This window comes from Mirounga angustirostris, unplaced genomic scaffold (assembly GCF_029215605.1).
Source record: "Mirounga angustirostris isolate CCGP_5_RB_7025 unplaced genomic scaffold, mMirAng1.0.hap1 SCAF_7, whole genome shotgun sequence".
Classification (NCBI taxonomy): Eukaryota; Metazoa; Chordata; class Mammalia; order Carnivora; family Phocidae; genus Mirounga; species Mirounga angustirostris.
This window is the reverse complement of record NW_026991715.1, coordinates 29,701,191-29,708,133: the sequence shown is the minus strand read 5'-3', so window position 1 is coordinate 29,708,133 and position 6,943 is coordinate 29,701,191.

Here is a 6,943-nt window from a genome sequence, read left to right as displayed (position 1 = left end):
CTGCTGCCTGGACACGGGCATCTTCAGTCCCTGATGGCTGGGAGGGGGGAGCTCATGTGAAGTCTCTCCTTCCATCCTTGTGACACCGGGCAAGGGTGTTCTCCCCATTTTGTGGATGAGGAAGCAGATCTACCGAAAGCCATGCGGGGGGCAAGCGGCAGACTAGTATTCGAGTCCAGGTCTTTAGACTCTGAGCCCAGCTCTCTCCGGCCATCTGCGACCCCCCACTCCCCCCGCCCGATGGATGTTCTCTCTGGCTCATGGATGGGCCCAGTGTCCCTGGGCCTCTGGCCAAATGGAGCTGCTGAAGCCTCAAGTCCTCCACCCGGGCTGTGTTGGGCCTTCTGTGCCTATAGGAAGGGTTCCTGCTGCCAAGAACATTCCAAGGGCAAGGTGCCGCCACCAAGGTTCCCAAGATGTGCTGCCAGCTTTCTCGAGGCTATGGGTGTTTAGTGACGTAGATGACAGCTGATCCTTGAACAACGTGGGGGTCAGGGGCGCCAACCCCCGCACAGTTGAAAATCCACGTACTTACGACTTCCCCAAACTTAACTACCAGTAACCTACTGTTGACTAGAAGCCTTGCTGATAACAGAGCCGATGAACATATTCTGTAAATTACATCTAGTATATATACTGTATTGCTACAATAAAGAAAGCTCGAGAAAAAAATGTAAGCAAAGGAGAGGGCAGAGAAACTACATTTATAGTACCGCACTGTATTTATCAAAAAAATCCTCACTTAAGTGGACCCGCATAGTTCAAACCCATCTTGGTCAAGGCTCAGCTGTAGTTAGAAAGATCCCAGCTAGACCAGAGGGGCTAAACTTTTTGTTACCTAAAATCAGTTAGCAAAAACACAGACATTATTTGCTTCAAAAGGTACTTTTGCCTTTATCTAAATTTGCCTACAACACACAGAAGACTATTTCTCTCTCTTTAAAAAGATGATTAACATAACATAAAAAAAAGAATAAAATAAAATTTAAAAAAAGACGTGCCTGCCTCTAAAACAGACTTTAACCAAGAGAAAATATGCAGCATACTGCATATCATGGATGGAGGTAAAGGATCATTTTTCCTTTCCAAACGGTGCCTAATGAAATCAAAATAGACATCCTGAGCCATCAAACAACCACGCTTTTCAATGAAAAGGCAACTACTGCTAACTGAAACCTGAAAGATGATTTGTGCCAAGTTTCTCCTAAAAGTAAGGTGTTATTAAAATCTTTACCTTTCTTCCCCAAGATCTCTACCGAGTCTGGATTTCCTACTTCTTGATGAGAATTTGGCAATAATAATAAGTTTATAGTTTATCGTGGTGTTTTCAAGAAGATGCATCTTTCAAGAAGATGTCATCACTTCCTAAGGAATACCTTCACACTGCTTGTGTGGACAAACCTTACTGTGCAGCCATTCACCCAAGAGCATTGATTCTGGAGGTAGAATCCGCAGTGTGCAGGGGGACGAGAAATAAGCAGGGCTAACAGGAGCTGGAAAGAGTGATCCTTTACTGTGTGCCAGGCACTGTCTTGAGCCCCATATGGGCATCATTCCATTCTGTCCTAGGGATAGTTCTGTGGGCAGTTCCTGTTATCAGAGCCATTTTACGGCTGAGAACACTGAGGCTGGGAGAGGTTAAGTAACCTGCCAGTGATCACGCTGCTCGTAAGGGACAACCAGATCCAAATGCAGAGATGCTGACCACTGCGATCCAGGGCTCACTCTAATCAGCAACTAAAGAGATTCCAGGTCACCGCGGTGGTATTTCTAACTGAAACACAGAAGGGAGCCAGGGCTAAAAAGCTTCTAGGTGAATTGCATTTCCTCAACTTTGCAGAAGGGACCGCAGAAGCAAATCCTGTGTTTAGCGGGGCTCCTCCACTAGATGGCGCCAAAAGGACTGGGAAGCAACTAGAGGAAGGGGGCCCGTTTCTGCTCTCCCTTCTGCATGCCCAAAAGAGTAAGTTGCATTTGTCAGGATTTGCGTGAATTATTTACCATAATCACCTAAATGTTTCTAAACTTTCACTAATCCAAAGTGCATCTCGCCCCTGAGATGTGGGCTCATTGAAGAAATTCTTTTCAGTGAAACAGAGGAAAGAGAGCCAGCCAAGTGCCTGGGATTCCCATCATGCCTAAACCACCCAGTTAGCTTTCAAAACCAGTACCAAAAATTGTTCTCTGATGTCAGCCTCATGTTTACAGGGAAAAAAGAAAACAGCTCATTACTTTAAAGAAAAGTTGGTGTAACTGCGAGGGAAACTTGAAAGGCACACTACGCTTCTACTCAAAAGACTGGTTGGCAGTTAGTGGAATTTGCCAAAAATGAAATTATTCTGCTACCTGGGGGCCATGTAGCCCTGCGATCTGTCTGGCACTAGGCAGACAACACCCCCCCCCCCTTCAACTTGTTTCTGAGTAGTCCTTGCCCTTGGCAGCTGGGCTCCGCCCTGCATAATCCAGACAATCCCCTCTGCCTCCTCCATCTGAGATCTCAGAGAGCTCCATAGCTCCAACTGGCACGAAGATGACAGTAATAACTACCGTGTGTGTACCCAACACACAATGGTCCTCTACATCCATTTCAGCTACTTCCCACAGCAACCCTGCGATGGTGGTAACACTATCCCCATTTTACAGATGAGAAAAGTACAACACACCCTTCTAGGTGAGGCGTATTCCCCCAAGTCATACAGCCCTCAGTGCTGGAGCTAGGATGTGAACCCAGCTGTCTGACTCTACAAAGCTCTCCCCACTCTATGGTATCTGAACCTCCAGAGGTGGCCTCTCCTTTGGCATGCACCCCCAAGTTTTGTTCCAGTTAGGCAGAGGCCTTCTTGCCTACTCACTGACAGGTCCTGTGTGGCCGGCCCTGGCAGCATAAACAGAACGTGTTCGAGGACAGATGAGCAGAAATATGTATTTAAAGCAATCTAGGGGCCAGCGAGATTTGCTGGGTATTTATTACGAATGAGCCCGCAAACTGAGGCCTCTTGCAAGGGCAGATTGGACAGTGCCTCTGTCCAGCAGAGTGGGAGACCCAGAGCCACGCTTGCTGGACGGGCAGGGACTCAGGAGAGAGCTCACTAGCTCCATGTGCAGGGAGTGTTCTGGGCTGCAAATGACCTAGACCTAGACCAGGACTCCCTAGGACAGGCCGTAATCTCCTAGGCCAAGAGAACAAGGGGATAGGTGGTAAGTGGCCAGACGACACATAGGCACGGCAGTCCCAGCCGGGGGGTGGCGGGGAGCCACAGGGTCTGCAGGGGCTGAGAAGCCCAGACCTGCACCCCACATGCAGCCAGGCCCGCCACGTCAGCCCAGGCCTCTGCTCCCCGGCCCTGGCCCTGGTATGTGGAGCTGTCTGTCCGTGCCTGTGTTCATCTGGCAGAATTCCTCCTTCCCGTTCAGGGTGAGGCGGATAGACTCGGTCACAGCTACAGTCTGCCCTGACGGAGAAAAGGCGAGCAGCGAAGACCAGAAAACAAGAGGCGAGCAGTCATTTCGGTCTGTCGTCCAGTCTCGCCAATCCCGGTCCCGTCCCGAGGCTGGAGGGCAGAAGACCCGACTGGGCCAGTTAGGGCTGGGGGCAGGCAGTGCTCAGGCAGTCTCCTTCCTTGTCACTCAGGCTGTGTCATCAGTGACCCTGGGCAGGCCGGGGGATGGCCTGGCTGCTTCCTTCACTAGCAACCACGGTGTTTAATTTTCCTGGCCCGGCGCCACCGGCCAACGTTATCTTGGGAGCTGGCTTTGGTGTGGCCCCGGAGGGATCCCCCTGAAAGCACTGGGGTGGGAGGAGGGTCCTGGGCCCATCCCTGGCTGAGAAGAAAGGGAAACGCTCAATGGCCAGGGGTGAGGCCCCCTTTTCTCTGGCATTTCTTCTATTTAGAACCTAACCCGTTGTGTTTGCTTCTGGGGGCGCCCTGATATCAAAATAATATCCCATGACCCTCCTGACAAGGAGGTAATAAAACTGCTCATTAATCCCGGCCCCCATCACTGCCCCGCCATGCTCCTTAGCAAAGGTGTGTAAATAGATTGGCCTTTCCCTGACCCCTAAAAATCAACTCAGCCGGGCCGCTTTGTCAAACTCCAGAACGAGAGTGCCTCACGAATGCTCTCTCCGTGGAAGGCACCATCCTCCTCACACCCTTCTCCCCCCGAAGGGACTCTCACCCCTCCACGCCCCTGACAGTACGCTCTCTCTCTCACACAGTCCCTCACACACATCTAGAAGATTCCAGAGCCCTGCGTCAGCAGAGTGCAGAAATGAAGGACGTGCAGAGAAACGTCCACCTTGAGCGGGAGCATCTGGACTTCTGTCTCCCACAAAGCTGCCGAAATTTCTCCTCAGAGAGGCCAGTTTTGCTGTGTAAATGCAGACCTTTGCTAACAACCCCCTTGAGTATGCTTCCGGGGGCACCCAGACTGCCCCCCAGGGTCTGCCGGGGCCCTGCCCCCACAGTCGAGGGGGAGCCATGATGGGCCCTGGTGCACATGCCGCAGGTAATGTAATCACAGGGGAGGAGGCCTCCGGTCGCCCTGAAAACTGTCCCAGCCTCACAAGGTGAAGGTCGCCGCCGTGGCTGTGGGCTTTTTTTTTTTTTTAAAGGTTTTATTTATTTGACAGAGAGAGACACAGCGAGAGAGGGAACACAAGCAGGGGGAGTGGGAGAGGGAGAAGCAGGCTTCCTATGGAGCAGGGAGCCCGATGCGGGGCTCGATTCCAGGACCTGGGATCATGACCTGAGCCGAAGGCAGACGTTTAACGACTGAGCCACCCAGGCGCCCCGTGGCTGTGGGCTTCTGACCACACTTTACTGAGGGCAGAAAGCTCAGAGTCCCAGAACGACACCCTCCAAATCTTGTGCCCAAAGCCTTGGAACCAGACCCACGACCACAGAGTAGGGTAACCCAGCCCGAGAACGCACGAAAGCATGTCATCCGTGCCTTGCTGGCGGGAGTCCCTTCTGGCCCTGAGCCCTGGGGCAGGCGACTTTGGTCTCGATGACTTGGACGTCAATGTCACTTGCATCCCCGCATACAACTCTTGCAGTGATGAGCCCAGCGTCCCGCACCAGGACCCCGGCTGACCACCACGGCTGCCCGGTCGGGCCCCGGGCTCCACCATCTCAACATGCCCGCCTGTGCACTCTGAGCCCGGGCTGGCTGGGAAAGCCAGTATTTCTGTACCCTGACACGGCACGGCTTCCGAACCTTAAGAGAATAAATTAGAGTAGACCTCGAGCAGGCTCAGCTGCAGTGGATGGGCAAATTGATTTGCTTCCCATCTGGGAGATTAAATTCCACCGCCCAAAATGGCAGTGGGGTAATGAGCTGTCAGTCAGGGCCGGCGCATAATTGAACCCCGGCAGCTCCTCACTAGGTCCCACAGAGGTCCTGCCTCTGGTGTCCACCTCGAGGCAGCCTCCAAAGCCCCGGAGAGAGCTCACCTGGCCCCGTGGCACATCCCGGGTAGGGTCAATGCCACCGTGGGCAAGGGGGAGGCCAACGGTGAGGAACTTCCCCTTAGTGTAGGATACGCTTGTCCACAGCCACTGACAGCCCGTCCGGGACGTAATTACGGGCAAATCCCAACAACTGCGGCGATGCTCAAACTTCTCTTGAGATGGCGTGACACCCGAGAGACCTCTCTCGGCAGGCGGACCTCGCCTGAGGCCTCCTTGGCCTCAAGTGGCCCCATCACCCCAGCACCCAAAACCATCACCCACTCAGCCCTTTCCAGCCTGCAAGACACAGACAGGCACGCGGCTGCCTCCGTCCTCACCACACCCTGGGTGATGGTGCAGCGTCTCCATCTGCAGAACGGGTAAGAAAAGAGGGACCCAGGGGCGACTGGGTGGCTCAGTCATTAAGCGTCTGCCTTTGGCTCAGGTCATGATCCCAGGGTCCTGGGATCGAGTCCCACATTGGGCTCCCTGCTCGGCGGGAGGCCTGCTTCTCCCTCTTCCACTCCCCCTGCTTGTGTTCCTGCTCTCGCTATCTCTCTCTGTCAAATAAATAAATAAAATCTTTAAAAAAAAAAAAAAAGAAAGAAAGAAAGAAAAGAGGGACCCATGCAAGTGCAGAAGCTGCCTTCTGAAGTTGCCGTGGGCCTAGGCTCCGAGGAAGGCTGCTCAGCCTCGCCGGCCTCACCTTCCCACCTCTGCCTCTCTTTCCGCCGGTACGGATTCTGTTTCCGGCCACGCTTATCTTGCTTTCAGGACTCTGTGTATGCCAGTTCCTCAGCCTGGAACACGCCTCTGCCCCCTTTTATTTGTAATCCTGCTCAACCCTTCAGGGCTCTGCTCTTAGACCTCCCTGCCACATCCTCCAAGGAGCTTTCCCTGATCCCATTGCTATCTGGGCTAGATGCCCTCTCTCGGGGCACTCCGCACACCCCCAGCCACAGCCCTGCGCCTCCTGGGCAGCTGTCGTGTGCTGACAAGGCTGTCTCCCCAGTGAGTGTCTCCCCAGTCATTTGCACAGATCCCCTGAGCCCTCTGGGCTCAGCACCCAACAAGGCCCTGGGCACGCAGCAGTGAGCAAGTGAAGGAAACCCTGCCCTCCGCAAGGCCAGGGACCAGGAGCTTTGCACTGTACAGCACCCTCGGTGCCTCGCCCCAAGGGCCTAGGGCAGGACGGGGTGTGCTCTCAGTGGTTACGTGACTCACTCTTGAGCTGAGTCCACCAGGACCACAAGGGCTAGTCACCAGGCAGAGCCTAACTCAGAGAAGGCGGTGAGGAGACTGGGGAGAACACCATCACTGCCGACACTCCAGCTGTATACAAGTCCGCCAGGGGTCCCACCCCGCTGGATCTCTGGCTTCGTGTGGGCACACGGTGGCCTCAGAATGGAGTCTGACGTTGGCACCAGGCCCCAGCTCAGCACACTCTTGCCACACTGCTAACCACAGCCCGGATCTCATGGCATCTGGTG